Below are 12,998 nucleotides of genomic sequence, written 5' to 3'. Positions count from 1 at the left end.
GTATCGTTAAACTATGCTACAATATAGCATAAATCATGTTATAAAATTCAAAAGGATCCTCTGTTATAAAATATTTTTGTTGTTAATAAACTAAAATCAGTTGAAATTTTATGAATTTACGAAGGGTAGCACTATTCTGATATTTTTAAGAGAAACCTTTGTATAAATGGCATGCTAGAGAAAGCAAAAACAAAGAGTCTTGATGTACTGGTATTCTTTATTCAAAGATTAATATATACTGAACATGTTAATTTGGAAAGAAAACAAATGTGGGTTTTAGAGCAAGTCGGTCTGAGTTCACTTAGCACTGGTATTTGTCTGCATCTTAGACAAGTTTCTAAATTTCAATACAATTGTAACTGTTTCAATGCTCACATTCTATATTGAAAAAAAGACTGTATAAGTATATCATCTGGTGTATTCCGAGGGTCTTGTCGAAGAGCGAATGAAAATTTAACAGAAACCGGACTGTTCATGTACTGTTGAAGGACAAACTTAAAACAAAATATATTGGTTTTAGCAATTTCATGACTTTGCTACAATGACCGAACTTCGTATGCCAGGTTAAGGTGTTATCTGAAAATCACAATAACGTTTTGATATAGAATACAATATTTCGCTTTTTTGGACGACTATACGAAGTATATTGAGAGCTATCCTACTCGTCCCAACGGCGTTGGCGTCCGCGTACGCACTTCAATTTTACTGCACTTTTACTTTATCTCTACTAAAGAAAATTATTCATTATAATAACCCATATTGTGACACAAGGGCCATAACTCTTTTATCAATATTTTATGAGTTTTTCCCCATTACTCACTTTCAGAGATAACTATAGCATCCTTAAATATGCCATATTTCACTGCCCAGTATCGAAATAGTTGAGCACGCTTACTCCTGTGACATGTTTTAAGTTTAATCAAGCTCTTCGGTTTACTGTAATTTTAACTTGTTGCAGTTGAACAATATTTATTAAAGATTTTTTATAGCAAGTCATTGATCTGATGAAACATTGTTGTAAATTAATATCTTCCGTTATCTTTGATTAAGGTAGTACACCCTTAATCTCGTAAACGCCATATACGATTTCGGTATTCTCCGGGTATTTTTACGGAAATCTATTTTTGCGTCATGTTACATTTATGTCCGAAGAATGTAGAATTGCCGAACGGGAAAACGGTAACGGAAATAACCGAGTGTCATTTCGGATCTACTATACCTACTGAGTAAAACAGTACACCTGTATTATGAATATGTTTCATGAACGAAAACGTCTAATTCTCGTGTTGTGTCGTCAACTGGCAGCTGTTCAGTATGAAAATGACGTAATCAAATTATGTTTCAATTTCCTTCTCATACAGAGGAATTAATGAACGAATTATCTGAACAGAGCAGCTTAAACAAGTGACAAATAAGTAAATGAAAATGAAGAAAAGTTTCTTCTATACATTGTCAAGCTCTCTGACAACAACAAATATTAGATGTTATTGAACTTCCATTTGTATTGACCAATTACGTTAGAGGCAAACAAATTACTCAAAATGATTATCTAAATCCACACGATATTTTCTTTGTCTCGTAACTGAATAAAGACATAATCATGTTCTTCAAAAATTGGCAGACACTGACCGAAAATACATCTTATGATCTAGTCATTTCGCAATGATTTGAAGGAATATTAAATGTGTTTGTTATTAAAAGCTGTTCATCTGTGGACATATAATGACTACTGTTTTTACCAAATTCTTAGTGAAGATGGAGCCAGTGTGTAGTCATTTCACAATGATTTGAAGGAATATTTAATGGTTATCAAAAGCTGTTCATCTGTGGACATATAATGACTATTGTTCTTACCAAATTCTTAGTGAAAATGGAGCCAGTTTGTAGTCATTTCACAATGATTATTTGGAGGAATATTAAATTGTTACTAAAAGCTGTTCATCTCTGGACAAAGAATGACTACTGTTCTTATCAAATTTTCAGTCATTGGCTGGAAATAGGAGCCAGTGACACTGTAATTCGGAGAACCTTTACTTTGGTTTTTCTGTAGCTGACAAAGTAAGCGGATATGGTTAACTCTGTGACAAGAAGTAGCAGTCGTCTGCAGCAGTTAATCACAGATAATGGATTTATACAATACTTGATCAAACAAAACATTGGAGAATGTTAGTCGGCTTTGTATTGGGGATTTGTGTGTTTCCGTGTGATTGTAGCTTGAGCATCGGGAAATTCCCGATAAAACGTGTCTCGCGTTAAGTTTCATATTGATTATTATGAAACAAGTACATGTAAAACTATAAATTGGCCTTTCTGTGTTTTTCTGAGGAGTGACATATCGTCCGAAGTCTGTGTGTAATGTTACCAGTATTATGGCAATTCTGTGTTCTCTTCATTGATTGGGTATCAAAAATAGTATGTGCAAAACTTGACTTCCGGTCTTGCGCAGTGCTAACATCTTATGAATAATCCATGGACCTAGGGAAAATTATGAACAGCGAAGTGCCGAGTATGACATTCAATTAGGTTCTTGTAGTGGATATTTCATTTGTATGCTCATTTACTCGATTTTGTCATCTAAAACGTAAAATATCTCGTTTCTGTGAACTTTAAGAACATTATTATGTGAATTCGGATCGTGCAAAAAAACCAAGCGCTACTGCTAATGATGGAATGTCCAATAGACTGTTAATACCAAGTGGGATGTGAGAAAGTACAAACAATTTTGACTATGGCTGATTTTGTAAGTGCTAGACAAGGCGACAGGAGTATTGGCTGACAGATATTCGTATGTTTATAAATTTTCTTTATTTTTGAGCACAAACAGGGAATTATGTCACCCTATAATATTATATCATATTATCATTTTGCTGATTAAGTTTATGATTATAATTATCTAGTTGTTTTATTAATGACATTGTTAATATCGTTAAAGCATGTATCATTTCTCCAAATTCTGGTAATTTATTGAAGCTGGGTTAACGTCTAAACCTGAAATTAAACCAGTCTGTTACAATTTATATCCCTATGTCAAGTCATTAAACACTTATCTCAAGTTTTGGTGTACATATATGCCCAGTTTGACTGTATTGAACATAGACTGGTCATCTAGCATTAACTATGGACCAACACGTTTGATAAAAAGTAACAGTTTTATCTAGTGTTATTTCATCATTTCAACATACTTAAAGCGTGATATAACCTGACTTGATTCTTATTTTATTAATATATAGTCTTTGCTCCATGACGGAAAGACTACTATACACTTACTGAATTGCTTTAGGTCAACAGTCAAAACTATTGTCCGCAATTTTCATGACTGAAGCAAATATAAAATGGCATTGGTATATTTGTATGAAACGCGTTTCACCTTTATCGGCCTAATCTTTTGGTAACATCGAGCCTTTCTAGACTTACATGTAAGATATAAGATCGCGTGTACATCTATAATGATACAGAGCCCGTCTTACAGAGCCCGTCTTCTAAGCAAATTAGGATGAACACAGACCTATGAAGCCTGTTTTTGCAGAGTTCGACCGCCGGACGAGGCGTGTGTTTTCCATAGTCACTGTCTAAAGTCATTCGTCCTCCACCTTTGATTCATGTAAAGAAGTTGGAGATTCATGCGAAGCACAGAACAGATAAATACTGGTGTTCAGTTAGCTACCCATCGCTCCTTAATCACCCGAAATGCTGTTAAAAAAAAAAATCCTGAAACAAACAAAACAAACAAAAAATGACAGTAGTCTTTTAGATTTTTTTTTTTGTGTTTTTTGGTTTGTTTTGGGTTTAACGCCGTTTTTCAGCAGTATTTCAGTCATGTAACGGCGGGCAGTTAACCTAACCAGTGTTCCTGGATTCTGTACCAGTACAAACCTGTTCTCCGCAAGTAACTGCCAACTTCCCCACATGAATCAGAGGTGGAGGACTAATGATTTCAGACACAATGTCGTTTATCAAATAGTCACGGAGAACATACGCCCCGCCCGAGGATCGAACTCGCGACGCCTGTCTTTTAGTACATAACGGATACTGTTACAGCGTCACACCCGTACGGAAGTGTTTTATATATGCTTGATTCACCCTTCGAAATCCACCTATTTTTCTCATGTTAATGCCTATCCCAGCCAGTAGTAATATTGAAATAAAACTTCTACATATCAAATAGCAGTTACTGATTTTATAAATTATTATGTTGTATTGATTTTCGAAAGGATGCTAAATCTAATTTTATATCCTGCCACTTAATTAAAGCGACATCTGTTTATGATCGTCTAAACGCATATTAACATAAAATTGACATTAGAAGATGCTAATCGTGCCGGACTAATATTTAGATATATTGCGTGATTAATGAGCTTTCGATATCCTCAAAACAAAATTGAATTCATGTGATTTTTTTAGCAAAATAACTTGTTACTTCTAAGACCATACTATACGTGATGAACGAAAAGGGACACAACAAAAATTGCAATAAGAATGCAATGTACTATAAAAAATAAATACTTACAGTTTATGTGACTTCAGATATAGGGGTTGAGGAGGGAGGGGTATTAGAAGTGTCTTTCATCGAGCGGACAAAATGTAGGGCCTCGAAGAATATTATCGTAGTAAACAAAATATATTTGAATGAATATTATTTAAATGAACAACGTATGTCTCGAATGAATAGTGAATCGTAGTAAAAAGGAAAATACATCTTGAATTTATAGATAGTATCTTAGTAACTTAAATATGTCTGGAACGAATATTATCAGAGTAAACACAATATGTCTGGAATGAATATCAACAAAGTAAACAAAATGTGCATTTATTTTATGTTTTCCAGTGAATTATAGAGTTTTCTCAGTGAAATAAAAGTGATAATCCACAGTTTTGAAACAGTAGATTATCATTTTTATTTTTCACTGTTTTTGTCGATCTAGTTCCGGTCCTCCGACGTGACTGAAGTCAAATTGTATATCGAGCGTTATTAATACCGGGGACCATAATGACGATGACGTCGTTAAAATGACGTCATTTGTGTTATGCTTTCTGCTGACCTTTCCCGCGATTTTCGACATTTTATAAATTACGCAACAAAAGAAGAGTTTTACACATAAAATAAAAAGAAAATTTGTTTGTATCAGTGAAATATCAGTTTTATTTCACTCGTGAGCACCAAAAAAGTCATTTTCACTCGTGGCTATGCCACTCGTGAAAATATCTGTTTTTTGATGCTCACTTGTGAAATAAAATTGATATTTCACTGAAACAAACAAATATTCTCTATTTATTTTATACTCTTCTGTGAAGTGCTGAAATTTATCAGTGAAATAAAATTGATATTTTCACTGTTTCAAACAGTGAAAATATCATTTTTATTTTTTACTGGTACGGACCTACATTTGAATGCGAAATGATATGAATTATAAATGATAGGAAATTCCTTGCAAAATATTCTTCAGTAAAGGTAAAGATGTATGAAAATAATAAAAGGATCATAAATATTTACAGTTGTCATAATGAAATGTCAAAGAAATCAGAAAACGTAATAGAACTATTTATAGTTTTTCTACAAAGACATCCTGACGTCACGACATTATCACGTTTATTAATGATGCGATGCACGTGACGTTGCGCGGGCAAACTGAATATAATTTGGTTAAAACCATTAAAAATGCATAAAATAAATAGAAAATTTGTTTGTTTCAGTGTAAGATCGAAATATATTTCACTCGTGAACACCATAATTTACATTTTCACGAGTGGCGGCTGTGCCACTCATGAAAATATTGCATTATAGTGTTTACTCGGTGAAATATATTTCGATCTTACACTGAAACAAACAAATATCCTCTATGTAATGCATATTCAAGTGTGTCTCGAATGAATATCGTCATAGTACACAAAATATGTCTTGAATGAATATTTTCGAAATAAACAAATTATGCCAGAAATTGACGTTATCGTCGTAAACAAAAATGTATGGGTTATGTATTATGGTAATAAGGTACATTATGACTCGATTTTATTGGAAATACGTCCCTGGGAGATAGCTGTAGCAGACAAAAAGTGTCATTTGACGACGTTTCTCTCTTCCTAACTGTATCGAATTTGATACGTTTAAAGTCTACAGAGTACAACATTTCTTTAAATTTTCTACGGTTGTAAATATCTAAACAAGTAACAAAACTTTCATAATGACAAAGAGGAAACAGTTGAGAAGAGAGTAACATCCTTAACATAAATATGATAATATTTATATGACATTTAACAGTTCCTGTTTATGACGGTCTTACGTAACTGCAAAGCGGTTGGTATTATTAGGTTATTTAACATTGTTCTGTACAATACGGAGATATATTTAGGGATGAGTACCCAGCTGAGAAAACCATATTGGACGAGCCGCTAGGCGAGTCCAATATGGTTTTCTCAGCTGGGTACGAGTCCAAATATATCTCGTATTGTACAGTACAATGTTGAATAACCTTTTTATTCTATATCAATTTTATCTTAGTTTAAATTAAAAATGTTTCACTGAATATTGTATTCCTGCCTTTCCTGTATTTTCCCATCTTGGTATATTATACAGAACAATGCTAGGCCCTAAATAACCTTTTTATTCTATATTTATTTCACTTCATATGTAATATACGTAATTCATTGAATGTTGTTTTTCTGCGTATCAGTATTAAATAAATTATATGGTGCAACCTCCCTACAACAGCCATTTGGCGATTTGGGTGGTTATAATACTTGGCTGAGATATTATGCCCACAGACATTGTCAGTAAGTTTGGTGAAGATCCGATGAAAACTGAATTAGAGAGCGTGCTTTTGATGCCGACCGTTGCCAGGGGTGTTCACATAATATGCCAAGATATTATGCCCATAAACATAGTCAGCAAGTTCGGTGAAGATCGGATGAAAACTGTTGGATTTAGAGAGCGGACAAGGCTAAATTTGCAGTTTTCCTGTACGGGCTGTCTATAGGTCCGGTTACCAGACCCCTAGCCACTGCCATTCAAAATTTTCTCAACCTGTGACAAAATAATAGATTTTTCCAATCAATAAGATTTTCTTCCAGTTATATCTAGATCTATTTAATTTCTGTTTGGGAATACCTGTTCTTCTTCTTCTGAAACTTGTTCTAAATCAGATAGCATTGCCATCACTTGAATCGTTTTAGTGTGTTGTAAACAAACAACCAAAGGACAATTAAATCCTGATTTCAAGATGATAATCAAACTCTGTACGTAGAGCGCCTACTTCATTCGATTTATATTCGGAACATTTTCACGCGTTTCGGGCTTTATCGTATGTTGAACATGGGGCTGTTGAACCGTCCAAATACAGAAAATACAGGATCACCAAACGACAATTAAATCCTGATTTCAAGATGATAATCAAACTCTGTATGTAGAGCGCCTACTTCATTCGATTTATATTCGGAACATTTTCACGCGTTTCGGGCTTTATCGTATGTTGAACATGGGGCTGTTGAACCGTCCAAATACGGAAAATACAGGATCTTTTGTACGCACGTGCGTCCAAATACAGAAAATACAGGATTTTTGTACGCACGTGCGTCCAAATACCGTAATATATTGTATGGTCACGTGTTGCAAATGAACGTCCGCGATTGGATAGATAAAATAGATATAGAATAATCTTTTATTCACTGACTCATATACGAGTATATATTTGATATTACTTTGTCTCTTCTCGAGAACCTCGTGTTATAATTCCACAGACCATCTCTATAGCTACAGGACCAATGCAATGTCACGATCTGGGGATAATTTTATTTGTATTTGAATGGCGTAGAACCACAGCATTGTATCTTGTATCATAATTTACATGTCTTAATGCGTGAATGTCAGCTAACCATATTTTTGTTATATGTAAGGAGGAGTGCACGAAACAACCGTAAATTCTAAAATTATAAAGGCGAACTTGACAATTTAGTTGCATTGATAACAGTGTAACGTACGTGTTTTCTTCAACAAAACCGCTAATCTTTGGTAGACCTGTAAGTATATATGTACAAGGAGGGGTACTTATTCTTCTTACAGCATGTATCTAATACATATACAGCAATACAAACTATATTTACCCCTTATCACCTTCGTATATGAAGAAAATTCAGTTAAGTATACTTCTAAGAAGTACATATGATATATAACTTGCTTAATCACAATTATATTGCTTTTTATGTAGAATACATTGCAATATATAGCAGTGATATACATATACAAAGATAAACAAACAAACAATATAAATGTTTAAAAGATTTTTTATTAATAATGATTGTGATGAAAATAGAAGAAATATGATGAAAGTGAGAAGTTCGAATAGAATTATGCTAAGAAATAAACGGTATGAGTATGATAAATCTCAGACAAATAAATTGGAAAACTTCAGAGTTTTGAATGCCAAATGATATTGGAAACTGTTAAACATTTATGTGTCCAGCGAACTTCAACATCTGTGACTCCAGACGCTTTTGCTCAGTATTTTAAAGCCAAAAAATAACCCAGAGTCTGTGTTTTTTTCAAGTAGATGAAGACGTTTGATTCTTCAATGAGAGGTACCTATACGGAGTGCAGCAATGCAGGTATGGGGAACTTAATATTGAAATATCTTCAAACGAAATTTTCAAAGCTTGTAAGGAGTTAAAATTAGGAAAAGCAGCAAGACCAGATGAATGGTACTAGCAACGATATTTTTGTATTGTACTTGAAAAAAACTGTTTAATAAGATTTTTGATCTCGGATGTTTTCCTGATAAATAGACTGAAGGTGTTATTGTCCCACTTCACAAAAAGGTGATGTAAATGAGCCTGGACATTACAGGGGAATTACTTAATCGAATACACTTGAAAAGTTATTTACAAAGGTTTTAAACAATCGTTCAAACTTCTTAGCTTAAAATTACAATGTATGTATTGTGGCTTGGACAGGCTTTAGAAAAAATATGAATACACTTGATAATACATTTTTACATCTCTTCTGTGAAATGCTGAAATTTATCAGTGAAATAAAATTGATATTTTCACTGTCTCAAACAGTGAAAATATCATTTTTATTTTTTTACTGGTACGGACCTACATTTGAATGCGAAATGATAGGAAATTCCTTGCAAAATATTCTACAGTAAAGGTAAAGATGTATGAAAATAATAAAAGGATCATAAATATTTACAGTTGTCATAATGAAATGTCAAAGAAATCAGAAAACGTAATAGAACTATTTATAGTTTTTCTACAAAGACATCCTGACGTCACGACATTATCACGTTTATTAATGATGCGATGCACGTGACGTTGCGCGGGCAAACTGAATATAATTTGGTTAAAACCATTAAAAATGCATAAAAGAAATAGAAAATTTGTTTGTTTCAGTGTAAGATTGAAATATAAAAAAAATGTATTTTCATTTTGAACGGTTTAATTTATCATATGTTGAATAGAAATAAAAACAAATTTTTTGTTGCTTTTTAGTGATTTTACTAAGGCATTCGATTATGTGGTACGTGATGTTATATATTATAAATTGTTAAAGTTAGGAATAAGAGGCAAAATGCTAGATATCATTCGATCTATGTACACAAAATCAAGAGTCAAACACATGAATATGATTAGCGAAGAATTTACAGTGTATTGGGGATTAGACAGGGGGAATGTTTATCTCCCTTTTTGTTCTCGGTGTATCTGAATGAAATTGAGGAAGACTTTAAACAGATTTGATGGTGTAGATGTCGGTATGCTTAAACTGTTTCTGTTATTGTAGGCAGATAATATTGATATTTTTTTCTGAAACAGAAACTGGTTTATAAAAAAGATTAGATTTGTTACATTACTATAGTACGAAATCGAGATTAAACGTTAATGTTGATAAAACTAAAATAACAATTTTCAAGAAGGGCGGAAGAAACAGTCGGAATTTTAACTTACAATGGAACTGTTGTTCAAATTATTAGTAAATTTAATTATTTAGGAATTGCTATCACAACTGAAGGTTCTTTTACAGCTACTCATGATGCATTATCTGGACAAACATTGAAAGCATTGTAAAAGTCAAAATCTTATTTAGTGAAATTTACTAGTATTAATGTTAGCCACTCTGTTGATTTATTTGATAAACTAATTGTACCAATACATAACTATGGTTGTGAATTTTGGGGTTTTAGAAAAGAAAACGTAATTGAAAAAAATACATTTGCAATATTGTAAACAGTTACTTAGTGTACGTACTCAACCACAAAACAATTTTATCTATTATGGAGACTTGGGGCATACTAGTCCGTTAAATAAACGACTGTTGTGTATTTTACGGTATTGAATTAAAATGTTGAAATGTAATAATCTCAGGTATGTTAAGAATGTATAGGATATCATATTACGAGATTTAGAAAATTATCCGACTAAGAGTTAATGGGTGAAAATATAAAGACTTTGTTAGAATCTTTAGATTTTTATCATGTCTGGTTATTCTAAGGAGTTGGTGACAAAACTCTCTAGAGCTATTTAAAGAAAGATTATATGATAATTTTGTACACCGTTGGAATAGCCAGTTAAAGGTCTCTACAAGAGCACGCACATATAGATTGTTTTAATGTTTTCATTACAAATTGTATATTGATATTATTAGTATCAGAAAAATTAGAATACCTTATACACGAGGTTGAGGCCGGCAGGTGGCATAAAGCACAGAAAATTTGTTATAATGAAAGAAAATGTAAGTTATGTAACGTACATATATTAGAAAATGAATTCCATTCCTTGTTAAAATACACTCTTTACTATTAAATACGCTTACACCATATGAAGAAATACTATTGAAAAATCCGAATGTACTAAAAGTTAAAAAACTCTTTCAGACTAAAATCCACTGGATTGTCAAACATTTAGCCATGCACATGTTTAAATGTTTCGAAGAAAAGATATGATATGTGCTATTGACAATAACTTATACCTTCACGAATTGTGTTATCTATTGTGTACTGTTTTGTAAATGCTGTTGATTTTGTATAACGTTGACTTGTCATTGGTTGGATTTGTTGATAACATGCATGTTAATAAATTTTATACTGATGGACATAATGACTTTGTATGAAATGAAATCTATCTATCTAATCTATATACATAAAACAGAAGCAAAAGGGTCAGGCTACAAATTATTCTAACTGTAGATTCAGCCTTTCCCGCTTAGAATAAGCGTTCTATTTAAGTATTACATCATTCTTACAGAAAAAGAAGGAAACTAAAATTATTTATTAAAACTAGATGATAAATACACAAGAGGGAAAGGTGTTTTATGCTACTCGGCTTCGGACATTGATAAGTATATACATGAATTGAATCGGAGGAAAAATATTGCTTAACGTAGTGTCATTGAATCGTTTTGTAGTTTTGAAATGAACTTTTTATGTACTTTTGCTTATATGCTTAACTGTTTTGAAACGTGTTAAATGTAATATAAGGTATAAATAATGTATTTATAAATGGAAGTGCAAGTACAGTATAAAAGAGCACATAAATGTTTGCCCAAGCACAATACAGTTTCTTTTAAAGTTTGTTATCATTTACAGGCAAGATTGTTCACACAAACTCAAATGCAATGTCTTGTTAAATTATTAAATAGTACGCACAACATATATTTTCATTAACTTTCCCTGTTTTAGCGAATCCCTTCAGAATGACAATGTGCCGAAAAACCTTTATATCAGCGGGTGTTTATGTGGTAACAGAAGAAAGTTGGTTGATAACGATTTCAAGAGCTTTAACCAGCGCAATGACATAAATAATGCATGGCTCCTCCTCCCTAGGGTGTGTATGTGTTGCAAAATCAAGATTTAGACGTTCAGAGATATCAATATAATGCACACGTGACGCTGTTACGAATAAATCTTAGTCACTATTTGATTGCTGGCCCTACCCTTACCCTTTTCGTTCATCACTTAACCAACCTAACGCATTAACTTTAAGGTGAACTAAATCGACATATATTTTGGTTAATGTTAACCTTTAGGTATTTACACCCTCTGTATTTAAGCCCATATAAAGAAACAAATGTACGAATGTAAACAAGTGATGATTTTCTGATTTTGCCCAAAAAGAATATCCTTGTAGTTTACATGTCTTACATGTTTATCCTATTACCTTCACCTGGCTTGTGGATATTCAATTTCTGTTGCAAATACGAACGTTCTTGATCACATGTAGATCTCAAAACATCTTTTGTATACTGAGAAAAGTTCACCGAATTTCGTAGTACTCAGACATGTCAGACATAAATACATTCTCATATAGACAGATTTCATTGAAAACAATTCTTAGGTTGGCATTAAAGGACACAAATGTTATAATTTAGAACATTTTCAAATTAATGAAAACTGAAAGTTTATATATTGTTTCCTACCAGAATAGTTTTCTTCTATAATTATATCTATATATGGGTTTCTTTCAGAAAACAGAATTAAATTGTTTAGAGCTTGTCAATGAATATTGTTGAAATTAGAGTTTTAAAGAAAATTTACATTTTATCCTATTTAGGATATATAAGAATGTTTTAGTAGCAAGCATCAAGGACCACAAAAACAGTTTTTACGATAGGTCCAATTTCTTTCAAAGAATATCAAGGTGGCTTAAATGACGGTTTCCCATATTCGTAATGTTGAAAGAGTCTTTATTTACGTAGGATATCATCTTCAACAATAAATATTTATGTTCACGGAAGGAAAAAAAGCGTTTAATTTTTGTATATACAACGTTGGTGTAATAATATCAAGGACGACCCTTTTAGCGAGATTGCACGCGTAATTCATTTGGACGTCATTCACACAAAAAACGCGAATAAAATGGCGTCGTTCGAAAAAGTCTTTCAAAATCAAACGCCAGAACACCGCGGGTGTTTTTGGCTGCTCTACTTATATGTCGAAAGGATCAATATCCTGATATTTATTTTGATTTTCGTATGCACCTTATAAGCAAATGACTAATTTTTAGCACGCTACCGT

General features: G+C 32.6%; 1 protein-coding gene across 15 annotated transcripts in view; it reads left to right on the top strand.

Annotated features, from left to right (window-relative positions):
* Positions 1-12,998, top strand: part of LOC123546888 (voltage-dependent calcium channel type A subunit alpha-1-like) — a 363,448-nt gene that overhangs the window by 225,494 nt on the left and 124,956 nt on the right. The window contains exon 1 of one of the 15 annotated variants that reach the window (XM_053524573.1): positions 2,335-2,785. The exons of the other annotated variants lie outside the window; for them this stretch is intronic. The gene's annotated coding sequence lies outside the window, so the exon portion shown is untranslated. Of the gene's footprint in view, positions 1-2,334; positions 2,786-12,998 lie in introns of those variants that run through there. 15 annotated transcript variants of the gene reach the window in all.

Source organism: Mercenaria mercenaria, chromosome 15 (assembly GCF_021730395.1).
Source record: "Mercenaria mercenaria strain notata chromosome 15, MADL_Memer_1, whole genome shotgun sequence".
In the NCBI taxonomy this organism is placed as follows: domain Eukaryota; kingdom Metazoa; phylum Mollusca; class Bivalvia; order Venerida; family Veneridae; genus Mercenaria; species Mercenaria mercenaria.
The sequence above is the reverse complement of the archived record's forward strand: the minus strand, read 5'-3'. Positions and strand labels throughout refer to the sequence as shown.